This window comes from Ranitomeya imitator, chromosome 4, assembly GCF_032444005.1.
Source record: "Ranitomeya imitator isolate aRanImi1 chromosome 4, aRanImi1.pri, whole genome shotgun sequence".
Lineage (NCBI taxonomy): Eukaryota > Metazoa > Chordata > Amphibia > Anura > Dendrobatidae > Ranitomeya > Ranitomeya imitator.
In genome coordinates, this window is record NC_091285.1 from 536,137,236 (window position 1) to 536,161,456 (window position 24,221).

At 44.4% G+C, this 24,221-nt stretch overlaps 1 protein-coding gene across 1 annotated transcript in view; it reads left to right on the top strand.

Moving 5' to 3' along the window:
* The window catches only part of TICRR (TOPBP1 interacting checkpoint and replication regulator), a 131,642-nt gene that overhangs the window by 15,292 nt on the left and 92,129 nt on the right, over positions 1-24,221 (top strand). The window lies entirely within an intron of this gene.

Below are 24,221 nucleotides of genomic sequence, written 5' to 3' on the forward strand. Positions count from 1 at the left end.
CTGGAAGGGAACCTGTCAGCAGGATTGTGCACAGTAACCTACAGACAGGGTCAGACCAGCGCCACTATACTGATTACAATGATACTTTGGTTGATGAAATCCGTCTTGTGGTTGTTTACACTTTATTTCCAGTTTTGAGTTAATGATATGCCCATGCTCGGGGGCGGCCTGTGGGGGTCTTCATGTGGTGCTCTGATCAGGAATTCATAATGCAGACTGCTGACAGGTCACTGATCCCTCAGTGACCTGCCCCCTCGTTTACATGATGATTATTATATATACATAGTGAAAAAAAGCTGTGCCTCCGGCTCTGCAGCATAATCACATGTGTATATAATTATGGTAGAAGTTAATAATCTAAAAAAAAAAAAAAAAAATTGATTCGAAAATGGCACCTGTGCAGCAGCAACTATCGGTGTATATAGAGGTGGTCCTATAGCTGCTATCGCGCAGGTGCCGGCGGCGCCATCTTCCTTGAGAATCCCAAAAAACTACTCCAAGATAGCGACGCCTGCCCAATAGCAGCTTTTGGCTGGTGGTGCCCACCAACACAAGACTATTTGCACAGCTGGGGCCTCTTTGAGGAGGATTTTTTTTTTTTTCATTAGCAAGATGGCGCCGCCTGCACAATAGCAGCTATCAGATCATCTCTCTATACACCGATAGCTGCTACTGTGCAGCCGCCATTTTTAAATTTATTTTTCATTTTCTATTTTCAAATAACCTCAAGCACATTTATTAACACACACAGTACACATGCCATTTATGCTGCAGCGCAGGTGCCACGACTGGCGCCTGCCTGCAGAAGGGTGGTTTTTTTTTTTTGTTTGTTTTTTTTTGTTTTGCATTATGTATATATTTTCCTATCGCCACGACAGCACCCATACGAGAGAGGGGATCCGCCCACCATCTGGACAGGAACCTACAGGATTTAAAGGGGCGGTCCCCCTCACCACTCCAGTTTGGGTTCTTGTCCGGATGGTAGGACCCTGCAGGATGTCTCTTACCCAGGTCCACCAGGCCTCTGCGCGGTATCCTTGAGAACGGCAGAATCGGGGACTCTGGAAGCAGCGTCGGGGGTGTTCTTTTTCAGACCCCTCCTCGTCTGGCCGTACGGATGCGATCCCAGGGGTCGGGCAGTGCCGCCCTGGGTCGCGTGAGCGCGCTCAGCGTCCCTTCATACCGATGACCCGGAAGTGGAAGGTAGGACTTCCGGGGGAGGCTGGGGGAGGAGGCGCGGCTGCTGGTATTAAGCGGCAGAGGCTGCAGAGCAACGTGCGGCAAAGAAATGTCCTCGGTTGCGGACACAGAGCACCTTCAGGTGGAGGTGCCTGACCAGCGCAAGAAGAGCGACAGCAGCCGCTCCAAAAGCAGCAGCAGTGTGGTACGGGGGCAGCAGCATGCGGGTGCCTCAACGTCACATACGGATTCCCCTCAGAGACCGGTACTGCGCAGTTCAGCCTTGGTGAGTGTCATGACGAAAATCACCTGGTAGCTGATATAGTCTGTCTGTCATTGTGCTTTGTTTTAGGCAAAGAAATCAGCCAAATCTAAGCACAGGCAATGTGCCCTATGTACAGTTCCCTTACCTGATAGTTATCAGAAAAGGCTCTGCCAAACTTGTATTTGCCAGACCTTAGAAGAAGAGGCTCCCCTTCGTGCATCAGATCTCAGAGCAGTTATAAGGGAGGAAATTGATTGTTCCCTTAGAAGCAGTCGGCATGAGAGATCCAGGGAAGTATCACCAGGATCCAGTCCGTTGTTGCAGGAAGGTGAATGCTCACGTTCATCATCACCGTCCTCTTCGGACGAAGAAGGGAGACCTTGTTTTTCAGTAGATGGAATGGACGTACTGGTTAAGGCAGTTCGCACAACCATGGGGGTTGTAGAGAACAAGGAGCCAAGGTCAACCCAGGACTTAATGTTTGCAGGGTTGTGCCAGAGAAGCCGTAAATCGTTTCCTGTGGTAGATACTGTGAAGGACCTTATTAAGCGTGAGTGGGACAAACAGGATAAGGGTTTCCTACCATCATCAGCAAAGAGAAGGTACCCTTTTGATGATAAAGTCCTAGCAGAGTGGGTGAAAATACCTAAAGTGGATGCGGCTGTGGCCTCCACATCTAAATCAGGCACCTTACCACTGGAGGATGTAGGTCTTCTGAAAGACCCTTCGGATAGGAAAGCAGACATGTTTCTTAAAAAAGTTTGGGAAGCATCGTCAGGTGCTTTTAAACCAGCAATCGCAGGTACCTGCACAGCCAGATCAGTTATGGTCTGGGTAGCCCAGCTGGAGGAGCAGCTTAAAACTAAAATACCTCGTGATAAGTTGCTGGATTCACTGTCCCAGATTCGGGATGGTGTGGCGTATTTGGCGGATGCCTCGGTGGATTCCTTGAAACTGGCGGCCAGATCAGCAGGACTTTCAAATGCTGCCCGGCGGGCTTTATGGCTTAAAACCTGGAAAGGAGACGCACAGGCTAGAGCTAAACTATGTACCATTCCATGCAGGGGTGAGTACTTATTTGGCCCGGTGCTAGATGACATCCTAGCTAAGGCTGAGGATAGGAATAGAGGTTTTCCTAAAGTGTTCAATCCCACCTTTAGGAATACCTTCAAGAGACGCTTCCCGTACCGGAGACCCTACTCAGCCCGAAATTGGGAGGCGCCAGAGCCGAAGAAGAGAAGTTCAGACTTCAATACATCATCTTCCTCAAGACGTAGGCGAAACTATCGTTAATTCAAATCTTCCTGTAGGGGGCAGACTAAAACATTTCTATACTCAGTGGGCCAGGATAACTTCCAGTAATTGGATCCTGGGTATAATTAGGTCAGGATTGAGATTAGAGTTCTGGGAAAAACCTTCAAATTATTATATATTGACTGCCCCTGGTTCCTTAGACCAACAGAAGGCCCTGGAAAAAGAGATTCAGACACTGAGACAGAAAGAAGTTATTGTAGAGGTTCCAAAAGAGCAGGAGGGGGAAGGATTCTATTCCCCTTTATTTTTAATCTCCAAACCTGATGGTTCCTTTCGAACCATCATAAATTTACGGAAACTGAACAAATTCCTACAATACCATGCTTTTAAGATGGAATCAATTAAATCAGCGACTAAACTTCTTTTTCCCAGGTGTTATATGACAGTCCTGGATCTAAAAGATGCGTACTACCATCTGCCCATTCACGAAGATCACCAACGGTTCCTCAGAATGGCGGTGTGCTTAAACAATCAGGTCAGGCACTTTCAGTTTACGGCAATGCCATTTGGATTATCTATGGCGCCAAGAGTGTTTACTAAAGTCATTGCGGAAGTAATGGCTCATATCAGAGAACAGGATACATTAGTTATACCCTACTTGGATGACTTCCTAGTAGTGGGTAATTCGTTTGTTCAGTGTAAAGATCGCCTAAACTGTATAATATCTTCCCTACAGGACCTAGGTTGGCTGGTCAACTTAGAGAAGTCAAAACTAAACCCATCAACAAATCAGATTTTCCTGGGGATTTTGCTAAATTCAGAACATCAGCTGTGTTTTCTTCCAGAGGAAAAGAAGCAGAAGATTATACACAAAGTCAGGACTGTGATAAAGAAACCGGATCTGACCTTAAGAGACGCAATGTCCCTATTGGGATCGTTAACATCATGCATACCGGCTGTTCAGTGGGCTCAATTCCACACTCGGATATTGCAAGCCCAGGTCCTGGATACAGAGAGGAGTCTTCAAGGTCACTTAAGCGGAAGACTCAAGCTATCTACCACCACTCTAAAGAGTCTAGAATGGTGGCTAAATATGGAACATCTGGCAAAAGGGGTACATTGGGAAATAGTTCCAGACAACACGGTCACAACCGATGCCAGTCCAATAGGATGGGGAGCTCACATAGGAGAGGTTTGGGCTCAAGGACAATGGTCTCGCTTAGAGGCCCAAAGATCCTCAAATTGGAAAGAGCTTATGGCAGTAAAAAATACCCTGCTCAGATGGCTACCGTTCCTGCGGGGCTCGCATGTAAGAGTTCAGTCGGACAACACGACAGTGGTCGCATATCTCAACCATCAGGGAGGAACGAGGTCAAAGTCTCTGATGATCACCACCGCAGACATATTCAACATAGCCGAAGCTCATTTTCATTCTCTTTCAGCGGTTCACATACGAGGAGAACACAACATAGAGGCAGATTACCTCAGCCGTCATTCTCTGCGTCAGGGAGAGTGGGTCCTAAATCGGCTAGTTTTCAAACAGATAGTGGGTCTCTGGGGGTTACCTGTTATAGATCTGTTTGCTACGAGGGAAAACAGACAAACCAAGAAGTTTGCATCCCTTCGGGTAGCGGACAAACCTTCTGTAGTAGACTCCCTTCAGATTCATTGGGATTTCCCTCTAGCCTACGCATTTCCCCCACTATGTCTGATCCCTCTAGTTCTCAGGAAGATCAGGAAGGAGGGGGCGAGAGTAATCCTAATTGCCCCCTTCTGGCCCAGAAGGGCATGGTTCTCCTTACTCAGGGCAATGTCCGTGACCGACCCCTGGGTGTTGCCGGTGAGTCCGGAACTCCTTTCTCAGGGTCCATTTCGTTATCCGAATGTGGAATCTCTGCATTTGACGGCATGGAATTTGAGAGGGAATTATTAAAAAGGAGGGGTTTTTCTGACGCTTTAATATCTACCCTTTTAAGTAGCCGGAAAGAAGTCACTACTAAAATTTACTGTAAAATCTGGAAAAAATTCCTTGCCTTTTATCAACAGCCCTTTACGGATAAAATTCCAATTCCGGCTATTCTGGAATTCTTGCAGAAAGGCCGAGAATTGGGTTTGCCGGTAAATACCCTTAGAGTTCAGGTATCTGCCCTGGGGGCATTATACAATAGCAATGTGGCAGGAAATAGATGGGTATCTAGATTCATGAGAGCTATGGAACGTAGTAACCCTGTACATATTGTTAGATTACCGCCATGGGATCTAAATTTGGTTTTGGATGCTTTAACAGAACCCCCCTTTGAGCCATTAGATTCTGTCTCCATTAAAAATTTAACTTTAAAGACGGCTCTGCTAGTGGCCTTGACTTCTGCTAGAAGAGTGAGTGATATGCAAGCGTTGTCGGTAGACCCTCCTTATCTAATGGTCTTTCAGGATAGGTTAGTTTTAAAACCGGATCCAGCATATCTGCCAAAGGTAGCTTCTAAATTCCATAGAAGTCAAGAAATATATTTACCATCATTTTGTGATAATCCAGTTTCAGCAGAGGAGCAGAAATGTCATATGCTAGACGTTAGAAGAGCAGTATTACAATACCTGCACAAAACAGAACCTTGGAGGCAGAGTAGGGCTCTGTTTGTTTCCTTTCAGAATCCAAGGAAGGGGGCGAGTGTAACAAAGGGCTCTATTGCCAGATGGATCAGAGATGCGATATGCCTTGCCTATACTGCCAAAGGTCAAATTCCACCAGAAGGCATCAAGGCCCACTCCACCCGAGCCATGGCCTCATCCTGGGCGGAGAGAACGGACGTCTCCATAGACGTGATATGTAAGGCGGCAACATGGTCATCTCCTTCCACCTTTTATAATCATTACCGTCTTGATCTATCATGTAAGGCCAATTTAGACTTTGGCCGTTCAGTACTTAGTGCTGTAGTCCCTCCCAGGTGATTGGTCTTTTAAAGTCTCTCGTATGGGTGCTGTCGTGGCGATAGGAAAACCGGTTTTTACGTACCGGTAATAGGATTTTACAGAGTCCACGACAGCACCCGCACATTCCCCCCCGTAGTTAATCACTGGTTTCCTGCACTCTATTGGAAGGTGTGCTTTTAATTCACTCTCTAGAAGGTGATGGTATTTAGTAATGTTTAAGTATTTATGATTGTGTACTAACTCAATGGCGGTGTCCCTTATACTCTGAAACACAAACTGGAGTGGTGAGGGGGACCGCCCCTTTAAATCCTGTAGGTTCCTGTCCAGATGGTGGGCGGATCCCCTCTCTCGTATGGGTGCTGTCGTGGACTCTGTAAAATCCTATTACCGGTACGTAAAAACCGGTATTCATTACGTTAGCTATGGGGCGGGCCACTGAGAGATCAGTGACCTGTCAGCATTATGAATACCTAATCAGAGCACCACATGAAGACCTCCCACAGGCTGCTCGGAGCACGAGCATCTCATTAACTCAAAACTGAAAATAGATTAACCCCTTAATGACCACCGATTCGCCTTTTAACTGTGGTAGTTAAGGGTGGAAAAAGTGTGTAGCGCCCCCCCCCCCCAGAGTCGGGGTCGGTTGTGTTTAGATCGCCGTTATTAACCGTATAACGGTGACCGCAAAAAAAAGTCCGATTTGCCATTTCATTTTTCTCTCCTCTGATGTGATCGCACATCAGAGGAGACAGAAATAGGATCCCCCTCCCGGTGTCCCAGGACCCTCCTTCCTCCCCCCACGGCCGCTGGCGTCTTCTTCTGGGAAGAAAATGGTGGGCACATGCGCAGTGCGCCCGCCGAGATCTGCCGGCAACAATACATACATAGTAACATAGTTATTAAGGTTGAAGGAAGACTTTAAGTCCATCTAGTTCAACCCATAGCCTAACCTAACATGCCCTAACATGTTGATCCAGAGGAAGGCAAAAAAAACCCATGTGGCAAATGGTAAGCTCCACTTTGGGGAAAAAAATTCCTTCCCGACTCCACATACGGCAATCAGACTAGTTCCCTGGATCAACGCCCTATCAAGGAATCTAGTGTATATACCCTGCAACATTATACTTTTTAAGAAAGGTATCCAATCCCCTCTTAAATTACAACATCATATGACAGAGAGTTCCATAGTCTCACTGCTCTTACAGTAAAGAATCCGCGTCTGTTATTATGCTTAAACCTTCTTTCCTCCAGACGTAGAGGATGCCCCCTTGTCCCTGTCTCAGGTCTATGAATAAAAAGATAATCAGAAAGGTCTTTGTACTGTCCCCTCATATATTTATACATTAAAATAAGATCACCCCTTAGTCTTCGTTTTTCCAAACTAAATAGCCCCAAGTTTAATAACCTATCTTGGTTCTCTAATAACCTTGGTCGCTCTTCTCTGCACCCGCTCTAGTTCAGCTATGTCTTTCTTATACACCGGAGACCAGAACTCTGCACAGTATTCTAAGTGTGGTCGAACTAGTGACTTGTATAGAGGTAAAATTATGTTCTCCTCATGAGCATCTATGCCTCTTTTAATGCATCCCATTATTTTATTTGCCTTTGTAGCAGCTGCCTGACTCTGGCCACTGAATATGAGTTTGTCATCCACCCATACACCCAGGTCTTTTTCATTGACGGTTTTGCCCAGAGATTTAGAATTAAGCGCATAGTTATACATCTTATTACTTCTACCCAAGTGCATGACCTTACATTTATCCCCATTAAAGCTCATTTGCCATTTATCAGCCCAAGCTTCAATAGATTTCTCCTATTGGTTCATTTTGATTACTGTGATGGAGTATATCACAGTGATCAAAATAAAAAAAAGTAAATAAAACCCCTTTTAAGGGATACCCCTTAGTTAGGGGAAAATAGTGAAATTAAAAAAAAAATGTATTTCCATTAGGGTTAGATTTGGGCTAAAGTTAGAGGTATGTTTGGGTTAGGATTGTGTTTAGGGTTAGGGTTGGGATTAGGGTTGTGTTGGGGTTAGGGGTGTGTTGGGGTTAGGTTTGTGGTTAGGGGTGTGTTGGGGTTAGTGTTGGAGTTAGAATTAAGATGTTTCCACTGTTTAGGTACATCAGGGGGTCTCCAAACGCGCCACCATTGATTCCAGCCAATTTTGCATTAAAAAAGTCAAATGGTGCTCTCTCCCTTCTGAGCCCTGCCATGCTCCCAAATAGTCTAACAAAGCTGTACTCTGTAGCACTATAGCATACAAATATGAAATATGAAAATTGAACTGCATTACTGCATTAAAAATATGAAAAATTGAGAAGGCTTAGCGCATAAATTGGCCAATTCATGTGTTCCTGGAAGCCACGGTAAGGCGATTCTCGTTTCCAGGACCTAACAATGCCAATCCTCTTAGGCTAAAATCTTCATCTATATGGGAACCTAATGTGAATCCTCTCTTGGACTGAAATCTATATCTCTGTGATGGGGTAGTGGTCCTGCTGTGATTAAAAACGCCTGAGGCTGAGGGTATGTGCACACGTTCAGGATTTTTCGCGATAAAAACGCATAAAAAATGCATACATATGCATCCTATCATTTAGAATGCATTCCGCAATTTTTGTGCACATGATGCGTTTTCTGTGAAAAAAAAACACATCATGGTAAAGAAAAGCAGCATGTTCATTAATTTTGTGGATTTTTTGCGTTTTTCCCGCTATTTACTGCATTGGGAAAGCTCCGGAAAAAACGTGCAAAAAACCACGAAAACGCGTGCGGATTTCTGGCAGAAATGTCCGTTTTTTGTCAGGAAATTTCTGCAAGAAATCCTGAACGTGTGCACATACCCTGAAAGGCGGAGTGCTCAGTCAGAATGCTAATGAATTCAAATAAAATAAACATAACGCACCAGCCCATTTCCTTAACCCCTTCATGACCTTGGGATTTTTCGTTTTTCCGTATTTGTTTTTCACTCCCCTCCTTCCCAGAGCCATAACTTTTTTATTTTTCCGTCAATTTGGCCATGTGAGGGCTTATTTTTTGCGGGACGAGTTGTACTTTTGAACGACATCATTGGTTTTAGCATGTCGTGTACTAGAAAACGGGAAAAAAATTCCAAGTGCGGTGAAATTGCAAAAAAAGTGCAATCCCACACTTGTTTTTTGTTTGGCTTTTTTGCTAGGTTCACTAAATGCTAAAACTGACCTGCCATTATGATTCTCCAGGTCAGTACGAGTTCATAGACACCTAACATGACTAGGTTATTTTTTACCTAAGTGGTGAAAAAAATTCCAAACTTTGCTAACAAAAAAAAAATTGCGCCATTTTCCGATACTCGTAGCGTCTCCATTTTTCATGATCTGGGGTCGGTTGAGGGCTTATTTTTTGCGTGCCGAGATGACGTTTTTAATGATAGCATTTTGGTGCAGATACGTTCTTTTGATCGCCCGTTATTGCATTTTTTTCTCACTACGCCGTTTAGTGATCAGGTTAATGCTTTTTTTTAATTGATAGATCGGGCGATTCTGAGCGCGGCGATACCAAATATGTGTAGACTTGATTTTTTTTTTTTTTTTTTTTATTCATTTATTTTGATTGGGGTGAAAGGGGGGTGATTTAAACTTTTATATTTTTTTTATTTTTTTCACATTTTTTTTTTTACTTTTTTTTTTCCTTTTGCCATGCTTCAATAGCCTCCATGGCACAGCACGATCGGCTCTGCTACATAGCAGCGATCATTAGATCGCTGCTATGTAGCAGAATTGCAGGTGTGCTGTTTGCGCTGACCACAGGGTGGCGCTCACAGCTGCCGGGGATCAGTAACCATAGAGGTCTCAAGGACCTCTATGGTTACTATTCTGAAGCATCGCCGACCCCCGATCATGTGACGGGGGTCGGCGATGCGATCATTTCCGGCCGCCCGGCCGGAAGCGGTAGTTAAATGCCGCTGTCTGCGTTTAACAGCGGCATTTAACTAGTTAATAGGTGCGGGCAGATCGCGATTCTGCCCGCGCCTATTACGGGCACATGTCAGCTGTTCAAAACAGCTGACATGTCCCGGCTTTGATGCGGGCTCACCGCGGAGTCCTGCATCAAAGCAGGGGATCTGACCTCGGACGTACTATCCCGTCCGAGGTCAGAAGGGGGTTAAACTGAGGATGGGCAACACTCCAAATTTGATATAAACATATGGACTGTAAAGTTATTACACTTAGTCATGAAGTGTTTGTTGATTTGAGAAAAACTTTATTCACATGTAAAAAATACACACAATTAAAATCAGTGCCTCAAAACCAGAACAGAATAACATAATAGAGGCCAGCGAAGCAAACGGCAGGTATCCAGACACGGACAGTAATTTCTTCTGCTTCAAATATATAAGTGCTCCTGGCAAATTCTTTAATTATTGAGAGCAGTCCTTCTCTCCTATTTACAGCAGATAGCCAGAGTTTTTAAATTGATAGTGCGGAATAATTACTACCAGGCCCTTTCACATGAAGGTGCCACCATATAGTATTACAAAACATGAGTACTCATGGCAAATTCTTTAATTATTGAGAGCAGTCCTTCTCTCTTTTCATGACAGCCAGAGTTTTAAAGTGACAGTGCGGAGTAATTACCAGGCCCTTTCACATGCGGGTGCCAGTGCATGGGGTCACAAAATAATTGTTATCCTAGTGAAGCGAATATCCATTCCCAGAGAGAATAAATATTTCTCTGCTGTATAAGGCAATAGCCCGCCACTAGATATATCAAGCATAAACACCAGGCATTTATACACCTCGGGTATCGTTAACACGGGCAGACTCACCCAAAAACAGGTACCAATAAGTCACCACCAAGTTGTAATCCGTGGGGTCAACACCTATTGCACCTCCCATAACCTCATAAACATCACATGTGAAAAGTCACTCCATATTGCATACAATCTCCTCGGTACATATTACGTGGATAGACCTGCCGTTGCACTACCTTGTGGCACGCTGGTAGTGTATTTTTTACATGTGAATAAAGTTTTTCTCAAATCAACAAACACTTCGTGACAAAGTACAGTCTATTAACTTTACAGTCAGTATGTTTATATTGAATTCAAATAAAGCAGCACTCTGTAGCGCCATAGCATGCAAATATGAAAATTCAATTGCATTCCTTCACTTGTTTGATTATAGATGAGTTGGTGACTCTAGGTAAGCACCTGTTCAGAACTTGTTTGTGTTTAGATGTGACGGTCAGTTTTTTTTTAAAATTTGTACACAGCCTTCTGACTGAGCACTCCACCTCTTGGCCTCAGGCATTTTTAATCACAACAGATTGTTACTGTTAGGGCTCATACTCACTTGGGCGAAACTCTGATGGGTCTTGCACGGCAATTCCCGGCGCTGCTGCTGGCACTCAGATCAGAGCGTGCGGCTGCATAGGTATACATGCAGCCGCACGCTCCGCTCCTCTGTGCCAGGTGCAGTGCCGGGTATTGACGTCGCATAAGTAAGTATGAGCCCTTACTGAGCACAATCCTGCTGACAGGTTCCCTTTAACCCCTTTCTGACATCGGACGTACTATCCCGTCGAGGTGGGGTGGGCCCCTATGACCACGGACGGGATAGTACGTCCAGCGCGATCGGCAGCGCTCACGGGGGGAGCGCGGCCGGGTGTCAGCTGCCTATCGCAGCTGACATCTGGCACTATGTGCCAGGAGCGGTCACGGACCGCTCCCGGCACATGAACCCCCGGCACACCGCGATCAAACATGATCGCAATGTGCCGGCGGCGCAGGGAAGCATCGCGCAGGGAGGGGGCTCCCTGCGGGCTTCCCTGAGCCCCCCGCAGCAACGCGATGTGATCGCGTTGCTGTGAGGGTCTTACCTCCCTCCCTGCTTGTTCCAGGCCCGGATCCAAGATGGCTGCGGATCCAGGTCCTGCAGGGAGGGAGGTGGCTTCACAGTGCCTGCTCAGAGCAGGCACTGTGAAGCAGCCTGCACTTCTCTCAGATCGGTGATCTGACAGAGTGCTGTGCAAACTGTCAGATCATCAAACTGTCAGATCATCGATCTGTATTGTCCCCCCATGGGACAATGTAAAAAAGTAAAAAAAAAATTTTTCAAAATGTGTAAAAATAAAAATAAAATAAAAAATTCCTAAATAATGAAAAAAAAAAAATTATTCCCCTAAATACATTTCTTTATCTAAATAAAAAAAAAAAACCATGAAAGTACACATATTTAGTATCGCCGCGTCCGTAACGGCCCGACCTATAAAACTGGCACACTAGTTAACCCCTTCAGTAAACACCGTAAGAAAAAAGAGGCAAAAAACAACGCTTTATTATTATACCGCCGAACAAAAAGTGGAATAACACGCGATCAAAAAGATGGATATAAATAACCATGATACCGCTGAAAGCGTCATCTTGTCCCGCAAAAAACGAGCCGCCATACAGCATCATCAGCAAAAAAATAAAAAAGTTATAGTCCTGAGAATAAAGCGATACAAAAATAATTATTTTTTCTATAAAATAGTTTTTATCGTATAAAAGCGCCAAAACATAAAAAAAATATAAATGAGGTGTCGCTGTAATCGTACTGACCCGAAGAATAAAACTGATTTATCAATTTTACCAAACGCGGAATGGTATAAACGCCTCCCCCAAAAGAAATTCATGAATAGCTGGTTTTTGGTCATTCTGCCTCACAAAAATCGGAATAAAAAGCAATCAAAAATGTCACATGCCCGAAAATGTTACCAATAAAAACGTCAACTCGTCCCACAAAAAACAAGACCTCACATGACTCTGTGAACCAAAATATGGAAAAATTATAGCTCTCAAAATGTGGTAACGCAAAAAATATTTTTTGCAATAAAAAGCGTCTTTCAGTGTGTGACGGCTGCCAATCATAAAAATCCGCTAAAAAACCCGCTATAAAAGTAAATCAAACCCCCCTTCATCACCCCCTTAGTTAGGGAAAAATTAAAAAAATGTATTTATTTCCATTTTTCCGTTAGGGTTAGGGCTAGGGTTAGGGTTAAGGCTACAGTTAGGGTTGGGGCTAAAGTTACGGTTAGGGTTTAGATTATATTTACAGTTGGGAATAGGGTTCGGATTAGGGTTAGGGGTGTGTCAGGGTTAGAGTTGTGGTTAGGGTTACTGTTGGGATTAGGGTTAGGGGTGTGTTTGGATTAGGGTTTCAGTTATAATTGGGGGGTTTCCACTGTTTAGGCACATCAGGGGCTCTCCAAACGCGACATGGCGTCCGATCTCAATTCCAGCCAGTTCTGCGTTGAAAAAGTAAAACAGTGCTTCTTCCCTTCTGAGCTCTCCCGTGTGCCCAAACAGGGGTTTACCCCAACATATGGGGTATCAGTGTACTCAGGACAAATAGGACAACTACTTTTGGGGTCCAATTTCTCCTGTTACCCTTGGGAAAATACAAAACTAGGGGCTAAAAATTAATTTTTGTGGGAAAAAAAAGATTTTTTATTTTCACGGCTCTGCGTTATAAACTGTAGTGAAACACTTGGGGGTTCAAAATTCTCACAACACATCTAGATAAGTTCCATGGGGGGTCTAGTTTCCAATATGGGGTCACTTGTGGGGGATTTCTACTGTTTAGGTACATTAGGGGTTCTGCAAACGCAATGTGACGCCTGCAGACCATTCCATCTAAGTCTGCATTCCAAATGGCACTCCTTCCCTTCCGAGCTCTCCCATGCGCCCAAACGGTGGTTCCCCCCAACATATGGGGTATCGGCGTACTCAGGACAAATTGGACAACAACTTTTGCCGTCACATTTCTCCTCTTACCCTCGGGAAAATACAAAACTGGGGGCTAAAAAATAATTTTGGGGGGAAAGATTTTTTTTTTTTAATTTTCACGGCTCTGCGTTACGAACTGTAGTGAAACACTTGAGGGTTCAAAGCTCTCACAACACATCTAGATGAGTTCCTTAGGGGGTCTAGTTTCCAAAATGGTGTCACTTGTGGGGGGTTTCTACTGTTTAGGTACATTAGGGGCTCTGCAAATGCAATGTGACACCTGCAGACCATTCCATCTAAGTCTGCATTCAAATGGCACTCCTTCCCTTCCGAACCCTCCCATGCGCCCAAACAGTGGTTCCCCCCACATATGCTGTATCATCGCACTCAGGACAAATTGGGTAACAAATTTTGGGGTCCACTTTCTCCTGTTACCCTCGGGAAAATACAAAACTGGGGGCTAAAAAAATAATTTTTGTGGGAAAAATTTTTTGTTTTATTTTTACGGCTCTGCATTATAAACTTCTGTGAAGCACTTGGTGGGTCAAAGTGCTCACCACACCTCTAGATAAGTTCCTTAGGGGGTCTACTTTCCAAAATGGTGTCACTTGTGGGGGGGTTTCAATGTTTAGGCACATCAGGGGCTCTCCAAACGAAACATGGCGTCCCATCTCAATTCCAGTCAATTCTGCATTGAAAAGTCAAACGGCGCTCCTTCCTTTCCGAGCTCTCCCATCCGCCCAAACAGTGGTTTACCCGCACATATAGGGTATCAGCGTACTCAGGACAAATTGTACAACAACTTTTGGGGTCCAATTTCTTCTCTTACCCTTGGGAAAATAAAAAATTGGGGGCGGAAAGTTAATTTTTGTGAAAAAATATGATTTTTTATTTTTACGGTTCTACATTATAAACTTCTGTGAAGCACTTGGTGGGTCAAAGTGCTCACCACACCTCTAGATAAGTTCCTTAGGGGGTCTACTTTCCAAAATGGTGTCACTTGTGGGGGGGTTTCAATGTTTAGGCACATCAGGGGCTCTCCAAACGAAACATGGCGTCCCATCTCAATTCCAGTCAATTTTGCATTGAAAAGTCAAATGGCGCTCCTTCGCTTCCGAGCTCTGCCATGCGCCCAAACAGTGGTTTACCCCCACATGTGTGGTATTGGCATACTCAGGACAAATTGTACAACAATGTTTGTGGTCCATTTTCTCCTGTTACCCTTGGTAAAATAAAACAAATTGGAGCTGAATTAAATTTTTTGTGAAAAAAAGTTAAATGTTCATTTTTATTTAAACATTCAAAAAATTCCTGTGAAGCACCAGAAGGGTTAATAAACTTCTTGAATATGGTTTTGAGCACCTTGAGGGGTGTAGTTTTTAGAATGGTGTCACACTTGGGTATTTTCTTTCATATAGACCCCTCAAAATGACTTCAAATGAGATGTGGTCCCTAAAAAAAAAAATGGTGTTGTAAAAATGAGAAATTGCTGGTCAACTTTTAACCCTTATAACTCCCTAACTAAAAAAAATTTTGGTTCCAAAATTGTGCTGATGTAAAGTAGACATGTGGGAAATGTTACTTATTAAGTATTTTGTGTGACATATCTCTGTGATTTAATTGCATAAAAATTCAAAGTTGGAAAATTGCGAAATTTTCATAATTTTCGCCAAATTTCCGTTTTTTTCACAAATAAACGCAGGTACTATCAAAGAATTTTTACCATTGTCATGAAGTACAATATGTCACGAGAAAACAATGTCAGAATCACTGGGATCCGTTGAAGCGTTCCAGAGTTATAACCTCACAAAGGGACAGTGGTCAGAATTGTAAAAATTGGCCCGGTCATTAACGTGCAAACCACCCTTGGGGGTAAAGGGGTTAACTGCCCCCAGTCTGTGCCAGACCCTTCCCCTCCTGTTCCAGCTTTCCGCTGCAGCACACCGTGTGATGCAGCAGGGCAATGACTGGAAGAATCAGGAAGGAAAAGGCTTCTACATAAGAGAGTACAATAAAAAAGCAAAAAAACAGAAATGGAAATTAAACAAATATACCCCTTAAATATAAAGTAATAAAAAGATTAAAGCCAAAGCATATTAGGGTATAAAATGCCTTTATTTAATTTTTGGCAAAAATGTTACTGTATAATGTGCCTGTACTTGGAGAATTTGTAAATACGGTACATATACATAAAAAAATTAATATTAAAATATATATATATAATATAATAACAAAGATAGCTGGACGGACACAAAAAAAAGAAAAAAAGGATATAAATTCATACAAAGATCAGCAGCAAAAAAATAATCATAAAACCATGGTGTGCATGATGATCCATCAAGGAATATATGTTGGAAGATATATATATGTATATGAACATGTGTAAAAAAACACAATATGTGCAAGGGTGCAAAAAAAGTGCAATGCAAGAATGAAAGATCTAATATAAAATAGATCCCAGTGCAATAAACATTAATCCAAAAAGGGAAGCACTCAATTGTAAACTGATAAAGTGTAAGTATGTATACTTATAAGCCACATATAGTGCGCACCATAGATTTATTTATAAAATAAATCAATAATATTTACCTTTGATGTCCGCCCCTCCAAGTTTCACGCACCCCAATGTACCGGGTGCATCCATCCATCAATCCATCCGAACACATCACTATAGACTGAGGTTCTGCACCAGCTGAAGTTTGTGGTATATTTAAATACAACATCCCAAATAGTTTAAAGGGATAAAGGGGCATCAACAAAAGAAACTCTGTGTCATATTTATTGTATGTACAAAGGGTATGTCATTAAAAAGGGTAGGAAAGGGGCAAATGAAACAATATGGACTTAAGCAGCATTCAGATGTCTTTAGGAGATATGCACTCCTAAAGAAAAAAAAAATTCTATAGTCACATCTCCTCCAGAAAAGATTAAAGGTACCTTCACACTGAGCAACTTTGCAACGAGAACGACAACGATCCGTGACGTTGCAGCGTCCTGGATAGCGATCTCGTTGTGTTTGACACGCAGCAGCGATCTGGATCCCGCTGTGCCATCGCTGGTCGGAGCTAGAAGTCCAGAACTTTATTTCGTCGTCAGGTCTGCGTGTATCGTCATGTTTGACATCAAAAGCAACGATGCCAGCAACGTTTTATATGGAGCTAACAACCAGCGAGAACGATAAGTGAGTCGCCGTTACGTCACTGGATCGCTCCTGCATCGTTCTGGAGTTGCTGTGTTTGACGTCTCTACAGCGACCTAAACAGCGACACTCCAGCGATCGGCTCGTTGTCTTTGTCGCTGCAGCGTCGCTGAGTGTGACGGTACCTTTAGGCTCCAAGAAAAAATGTGCAAAACTATGCAAAAAAAAAAAAAAAAAAAAGTGCAAGGTGGTTTAATAATATATGAACCTAATATATAATTTTACAGTCGCTCTCACCACTGTGGAGGTGATGTGGGGGCATGTGACTGCTCTGTCACCACGGTGGAGGTGATTTGGGGGCATGTGACGCTCTCACCGCTGTGGAGGTGATGTGGGGGCATGTGACGGCTCTATCATCACTGGATGTGATTTGGGGGCATGTGACGGCTCTGTCACCACGGTGGAGGTGATGTGGGGACATGCGACGGCTCTGTCACCACGGTGGAGGTGATGTGGGGGGGCATGCGACGGCTCTGTCACCACAGTGGAGATGATTTAGGGGCATGCGACGGCTCTGTCACCACGGTGCAGGTGATGTGGGAACATGTGACGCTCTGTCACCATGATGGATGTGATTTGGGGGCATGTGACGGTGGTGCAGGTGATGTGGGGGCGTGACGCTCTGTCACCACGGTGGAGGTGATGTTGGGGGCATGCAACGGCTCTGTCACCACTGTGGAGGTGATGTGGGGGCATATGACGGCTCAGTCACCACGGTGGAGGTGATGTGGGGATATGCGACGGCTCTGTCACCACGGTGGAGGTGATGTTGGGGGCATGCGACAGCTCTGTCACCACGGTGCAGGTGATGTGGGACATGTGACGCTCTGCCACCACTGTGGAGGTGGAGTGTAGTGATTGTGCTGCTTTCAACATATGAGAACACAAAACACAGATCTGTAATTTTCCATACTGGAGTGATGAGGTCAGCGCAGGGCGTTGCTGCAGGGTGTCAGTTCTCACTTAGAGCCGACACCCGCACCCTATCGCAGCGGCGCTCAGCGTGAGTCCCCGCAATCACAGTGCCACATGTATACTTCTCTTTGCGGGAACGCAGCTCCCGCAGAGCAGTATGTGTACAGCGCATGTCTTGAGATGATCTTGGTGCAGCGTGATAGCAGGGAATTGACAAGTTTTATTGATAGCTGAGGGACAGTTGAACTCCCTCATGCCTGTCTTGTGATCTGTGACTTCCAGCCTGTAGCTGGATGTCATAGAGCCGTGAGTTTTGCTATTTACAATCCTGTTGTATTGCTGTGTATATAGTACAAATGATCAGACTATCGCAGGGTAAATGGACTGCACGGAATGTCTGTTCAAACCAGGTGCAGATGCTTGGTGGAACATGGCGGTTTATCATTTAGATAAACCTTCCCACATGCTTGCTTTCCCTCTATTTCCGCCCTTTATCTGACTATGAAGCCAGAGCTGTCAAAATAAGGGGGTGGCGGAGACAGAGGGAAAACAATCAGGTGGGAAAGTGTACTTAAATGATTGGCCCCACCATGAAGCATCAAGCTGCAGGATTTTGTCTAAAAGGTACTCTGGTTCAAAGTCCCCTAAGGACACAAACTTTTTAACAAAGTAAAAGCTAATACAATTCAAATCACCCCATTTTCTTCAGTTAGCAATAAAGAAATGTAATAAACTAAAATTACACGTTTGTATCAGTGTTCATAAAAGTCCAATATATGAATATATAATTAACCAAAACTGTAAAAGCAAAAAAAGAAAATGCCATTATTGTGAATTTTGATTGCCCCAACTGCACAAAAAATGCAATAAGAAGCGACGTATATACCTCAAAATAGTATCAATAAAAACATCAGGTTACCACTCTAAAAGTGATCCCGACACAGCTCAGTTGTCTGAAAAATAAGTGTTACAAGTTATGGAAAATTACTACTCGGGCTCACTTTTGTTTTGTTTTTTCACCCCAAAAACCGTATATGAGCTAAGCCCACCGGCATCAGGGGCTTATCTACAGCATTCTGTAATGCTGTAGATAAGCCCCCGATGTATCCTGAAAGGTAAGAAAAACCGGTTATATTATACTCGCCCAGGGGCGGTCCCGCTGGAGTCCAGTCCAGCGCCTCCTATCTTCATACGATGACGTCCTCTTCTTGTCTTCCTGCCGTGGCTCCAGCGCAGGCGTACTTTATCTGCCCTGTTGAGGGCAGAGCAAAGTACTGCAGTGCGCAGGCGCCAGGAAAGGTCAGAGAGGCCCAGCGCCTGCGCACTGCAGTACTTTGCGCTGCCCTCAAGACAAGAAGAGGACGTCATCGTATGAAGATGGGAGGCCCCGGACTGTGACACCCATCGGACCGGACCGCATAGGGACCTCCTCTGTGTGAGTAAAATCACTCAGTTTTCTTATCTTTCAGGTTACATCGGGGGCTTATCTACAGCATTACAGAATGAAATGGGTGGTGTCGTTAAAAGTACAAATAGTGCCTCAAAAATCAAGCCCTCACATGACTTTGTTAGCGGGGGGAAAAAAAATTATGGCTCTTGGGAGAAGAAAAGAGGAAGCATGAAAACGGAAAATTGCTCTGTTTTTAAGCGGTTAATAACTTTTTCTCTAAACCATTTGGGCAAGAAAATCTTATGACGGATATAATCAGGTCTACCATAAATTCTTCATTAAATGTCACGTGCGTAACCCAGCACAAAGTGCAGCATTGCCTTAACACTAAAGTGCAGAAATGGCATGCACCACTGAGCACTGCAGAAATTATGTACCTTAACCCCTTACCGGCATCGGACGTACTATACCGTCCGATGCCGGCTCCCCTGCTATGATGCAGGGCTCCGCGGTGAGCCCGCACCACAGTCGGGACATGTCAGCTGTTTTGAACAGCTGACATGTGCCCGTAATAGGTGCGGGCAGAATCGCGATCTGCCCGCACCTATTAACTAGTTAAATGCCGCTGTCAAACGCAGACAGCGGCATTTAACTACCGCTTCCGGCCGGGCGGCCGGAAATGACGTCATCGCCGACCCCCGTCACATGATCAGGGGTCGGCGATGCTTGTGAATGGTAACCATAGAGGTCCTAGAGACCTCTATGGTTACTGATCGCCCGTCGCTGTGAGCGCCACCCTGTGGTCGGCGCTCACAGCACACGTGCAATTCTGCTACATAGCAGCGATCAGCAGATCGCTGCTATGTAGCAGAGCCGATCGTGCTGTGCCTGCTTCTAGCCTCCCATGGAGGCTATTGAAGCATGGCAAAAGTAAAAAAAAAAAAAGTTTAAAAAAATGTGAAAAAAATAAAAAAAACATAAAAGTTTAAATCACCCCCCTTTCGCCCCAATCAAAATAAATCAATAAAAAAAATATCAAATCTACGCATATTTGGTATCGCCGCGCTCAGAATCGCCCGATCTATCAATTAAAAAAAAGTATTAACCTGATCGCTAAACAGCGTAGCGGGAAAAAAATTCGAAACGCCAGAATTACGTTTTTTTGGTCGCCGCGACATTGCATTAAAATGCAATAACGGGCGATCAAAAGAACGTATCTGCACCGAAATGCTATCATTAAAAACGTCATCTCGGCACGCAAAAAATAAGCCCTCAACCGACCCCAGATCACGAAAAATGGAGACGCTACGAGTATCGGAAAATGGCGCAATTTTTTATTTTTATTTTTTTTAGCAAAGTTTGGAATTTTTTTTCACCACTTAGATAAAAAATAACCTAGTCATGTTTGGTGTCTATGAACTCGTACTGACCTGGAGAATCATAATGGCAGGTCATTTTTAGCATTTAGTGAACCTAGCAAAAAAGCCAAACAAAAAACAAGTGTGTGATTGCACTTTTTTTTGCAATTTCACCGCACTTGGAATTTTTTTCCCGTTTTCTAGTACACGACATGCTAAAACCAATGATGTCGTTCAAAAGTACAACTCGTCCCGCAAAAAATAAGCCCTCACATGGCCATATTGACAGAAAAATAAAAAAGTTATGGCTCTGGGAAGGAGGGGAGCAAAAAATGAACACGGAAAAACGAAAAATCCCCCGGTCATGAAGGGGTTAATAGATGGTATAAGTGTAACTTCAAAAACTGATGCTGAAATTATAGGCTGGTAAGTATAAAGAAGTTGTCCACTACTTATCATTGACCCATCGTTAGGCCACAACTGCTCACTGGCAGAGCTGCTCCATCTTCTGATGGTGGCTGCGACAGGGTACTGCACATTGATCTGAATAGGAGGTGGATGTGCAGAACCCTGCCGCGGCCACTATCAGAAGATGGAGCAGCTCCGCATTTGAGCATATCTGGCCTGCAACTTCCCCTCTCCGAGAACAGCAGATCAGTGGGGTGCTAGGTGTCAGACCCCGACCAATCAGACATTGATAACCTATCCTAGGGTAATCATCAGTGATAAAGTAGTGAACAACCTCTTTAAATGGATATTCCCATATCCAATATCCTATCTCAATGTGTAGTTAGGTGTAATAGCAAATACCTTCAGATAGAACTATAGTATAGTTTTTCTGATTCCCTATATCTTGGGTATCTATGGTTACAACCATTAGCAACTATCTAACTACCACTATATCAGTGGTCCTAACCATGGATACTTAAGGTCCTGTAATGCCTGCACATGAGGAAAGATGCATGGCAAATCAGAAAAACTATACTTCATTTCTAATTGGAGGTATATACTAATATTTTTATTTTACCTACTACATATTGAGAGAAGATCTTGGAGATGGGAATACACTTTTTAAGCTCTACTGTAGGCACAGACTTTGAGTTTTCTTAAAGATGCTATCCTGGAGTTTTTTAATAAAAATAATCTCGTGACCAAACATCAACATGGGATAATGAGGGATCGGTCCTGTCAACTCGTCTGATCAGCTTCTATGAGGAGCTAGTTCCAGACTGTACCAGGGTAACGTTCTGGGGTCCTCTCTGGACTTTTCAAAGGCGTTTGATGCAGTGACACATAAAAGGTTGGTACATAAAATGAGAGAGATTGGACTGGGGAAAAACCTTTATAATAGGGTAGACTGGCACAGTGATGGGAAACCGGATCAAAGGAAGACACTAACTGGGTCACAGTAAACTGGGGTCCCACGGTGATCCGTATTGGACACTCTTACATATTAATGACCCTTGTAGAGGACTTAGAGTAGAATTTCAATATTTGATGACACTTGGCTGCAAATTAAGCAACACGGAGGTGGATAATTAAACATTACAGGATGATTTATATAAGCTGGAGGTTTGCTCTGAGAAATGGCAATTGAGGTTTAATGTAGATAAATGGACGTTATCCACTTGGGCTCTGGAAATTAATCCCTTTCCAACATGTACCATAATAATACACACATGTAGGATTCCCCGTTTGGTGCGGGCTCTGGTGTTGAGCATGCACCTTTCCGGGCACATGGCAGCTGATCTATAAAGCTGACATGTTCCTGCAACACCTGATGTTAACTAGTTAAATGCCGCTTTCAATCTGACAGGAGCATTTAACTTGCACTTACAGGAAGCGTGTCACTAGTACTGCCCGTCGGTAGCCGCGTTACATGATCGCAGGTCACTGATGGGTCGACATGACACCCAGTGGTCTGCAGTGGTTGTCATTGCCAGATTGCTATGAGCGCTCCCCATGCGTCTCCGCAAGATAGACATGCTGCAGTCTATAAAGACGCGCTGCATGCGTGTATATGCAGGTCTGCTACCTGCGTCTTTGAATGCATAGTGGAGATGGGATTTCATAAAATCCCCTCCACTATGCTGTAACATCTGGCCGCTGTAACTTAGTTTGCAGTATTTGGTGAGTGCCATTTTCTATTTACTCAGTCGGAGTTGGTCCATTTTATACCAACTCCACTAAAATAGACTCCACAGCCCTGGTTTATAGGTTAAAATTTATGAATTTCTCTTTTAAAGGGAACCTGTCACCCCGTTTTTTCAGATTGAGATAAAAATACTGAAGATCGCGGCGGCCATTTTCCTGAAGCCGAGATGCAAACTCGGCTTTGGGAAAATGGCCGCCGCGATCTCCATCTGCGCACGCGCGGCATCCAGCGGCCATTTTCCTGAAGCCCCGTGCAGCAGAGCACTCCATCTGCGCACGCGCGGCCTCAGGAAGATGGCCGCCCCCACCGATGACAAGGGTAATAGCGCAGATCGCGCGCTTTTTCTTCACCTGCGCGCAGTGGATTCGGCACTTGGACATGCGCACACCACTACGCCACCAACGGAAAGCTGGGGAAGAAACAGCGATGTCACCACGCCCACCAGACCAGCTTGATTGACAGGCGAAAACGGCGACTTTGGTAATGTATTTCGCAGCATAGGTGGGGAATCAGGGTACACTACATACACTATTGTAACGCACAGCGCAGGCCCTATTTAACAGTATTTTTATCTCAATCTGAAAAAACGGGGTGACAGGTTCCCTTTAACCATAAAAACAATGAACTGTAATCTTCTCAGTTCCCTCTCCACTGTTTACTACATACTGTCTAATCTCCACACTCACTGACCACTCTACTCCCTCTACATTATCCCTATCTTCAGTGTCTCCCCCACGCTGAGCTCTTTACACTGTGCGCTTTCCATACTGTGCCCCTTCTAAAGGTACCTTCACACTGAACAACTTAACAACGATATCGCTAGCGATCCGTGACGTTGCAGCGTCCTGGCTAGCGATATCGTTGTGTTTGACACGCAGCAGCGATCAGGATCCTGCTGTCACATCGCTGGTCGGAGCAGAAAGGCCAGAACTTTATTTCGTTGCTGGATCTCCCGCAGACATCGCTGAATCGGCATGTGTGACGCCGATCCAGCGATGTGTTCACTTGTAACCAGGGTAAACATCGAGTTACTAAGCGCAGGGCCGCGCTTAGTAACCCGATATTTACCCTGGTTACCAGTGTAAATGTAAAAAAATACAAACACTACATACTTACATTCCGGTGTCGGTGGCGTCCCCCGGCGTTCTGCTTCCCTGCACTGTCAGCGCCGGCTGGCCGTAAAGCAGAGCACAGCGGTGACGTCACCACTCTGCTTTACGGCCGGCGCTTACTGTGCAGGGAAGCAGAACGCAGGGGGACGCGACAGACACCGGAATGTAAGTATGTAGTGTTTGTTGTTTTTTTTTTACATTTACACTGGTAACCAGGGTAACTATCGGTGTATGTATGTAGTGTTTGTAACACTTTTCTCACTTTGCGCTCTGTTCCACAGCCCTCCATAACTTGCCCTCAGCCCCACACCCTCCCACCATCAAAGCCCCTTGTGTCTATGGCTCCTCTATGGACTCTACAGCATAGCTGTAACATCCTCACTCCATTGCTTCTGCCCCTGCAGCACTGGCACTCGGATCTTCAGTTGTATCTGTGCCTCTAGATGCAAATACAAGTGAATGCAGAAAGCTAGAAACCGTTATCAGAATCTACTCCGTTCCAGAACTGGATTGGAGAACTTCAGAGAAGCAGCTGAACGCCACTCCTAAGGAGACAAAATGATTTCTCATCCACTTTGGTTGGCAGGATTTAGTGTTTGCTTTCATTGACATATACTTGCTTTATTCTTCCTGGTGAAAACATAATCTGAGGGCCATTTTTAATCTTTTGTGCATGATTCTTGTTGTAGCAGCTTTTCCTTAGTTCTGTGTTTTAA